The sequence below is a fragment of the Carlito syrichta genome, unplaced genomic scaffold (assembly GCF_000164805.1).
Source record: "Carlito syrichta isolate Samal-C Ts95f unplaced genomic scaffold, Tarsius_syrichta-2.0.1 Scaffold90638, whole genome shotgun sequence".
In the NCBI taxonomy this organism is placed as follows: domain Eukaryota; kingdom Metazoa; phylum Chordata; class Mammalia; order Primates; family Tarsiidae; genus Carlito; species Carlito syrichta.
In genome coordinates this window covers 62988-64294 of record NW_007034734.1, presented here as the reverse complement: position 1 = coordinate 64294, position 1307 = coordinate 62988, and positions in this window count along the sequence as shown.

Sequence of the window (1307 nt, the reverse complement as noted above, 5' to 3'; positions counted from 1 at the left end):
CCAGCCCTAACCCTAACCCTAACCCTAACCCTAACCCTAACCCTAACCCTAACCCTAACCCTAACCCTAACCCTAACCCTAACCCTAACCCTAACCCTAACCCTAACTCTCACCCTAAGCCTAAGCCTCACCCCTAACCCTAACCCCTAACCCTAAGCCTCACCCTAACCCTCATCCTAAACCTAAGCCTAAGCCTCACCCTAAGCCTAAGCCTAAGCCTCACCTTAACCCTCACCCTAAGCCTCACCCTAACCCTCATCCTAAACCTAAGCCTAAGCCTCACCCTAAGCCTAAGCCTAAGCCTCACCTTAACCCTCACCCTAAGCCTCACCCTAACCCTCACCCTAACCATGTGTCCTTCCACTGACGTCACGTCCCACCCACCGACCCCTTCATTTCCAACTGCCTGACACTTTCACAAGCTCTCTGCCACCCCCTCCATGCTCTGCTGCACAAGGGATTCGGGGCCCTGGGCTTACTTTGGTGGGACAGGAGGGGCCAGGGGTCGCTGCTCACAATGGGGGAAAGGGAGCTGGCTATGGTCCTGCAGCTGGACCCAGGCTTCCAAGCATTCAGGTAACCGGGAAACTTCTGGGCATCTTGCTAAGGGGTCCCAGGCTTCTGAGCATCCTGGTACCCAGGAGCCTTCTGGGTGTCTTGCTAAGGGGCACCTGGGTTTCTGGGCGTCCAGGTAGCCAGGAGCCTTCTGGTCATCCTGCTATGAAGGACCTGGGATTCTAGGCATCAAGGTACCTGGGAACCTTCTGGGCTAAGGGTGACCCAGGCTTCTCGGCTCCCGGGTGCTATGACCCTTCTGGATATCTTGCTAAAGGGGACCCAGAATTCTGGGCATCCAGGTACACGGGAACCTTCTGGGTCTCTTATGAAGGGGAACCCAGGTTTCTGGGTGTCCACGTACCCGGGAACCTTCTGGGCATCTTGCTAAGGGGTCCTGGCTTCTGGGTGTCCTGGTACCCAGAAACCTTCTGGGTGTCTTGCTAAGGGGCCCCCAGGTTTCTGCACATCCTGCTGAAGTGGAGATTCTCATTCACTGGTCCTGACGGGGCTTACGGTTCCATCCTTGAGATTCCACAAGCCCCTCCACACTGCTGTCTGGGTTCAGGGACCATTCCTGGAGGAGGGGCTGGAGTGCCCGCCAGGCTGAGAGGTGCAGCAGACCAGACCCTGACTCAAAAAAAATTATTAATTAAAAATAAGAAATAGCCAGGCTTGGTGGCTCAGCCTGTAATCCCGTGCCTTGGGAGGCTGAGGTGAGTGAATTGCCTGAGCCCGTGGGGTCGAGACCC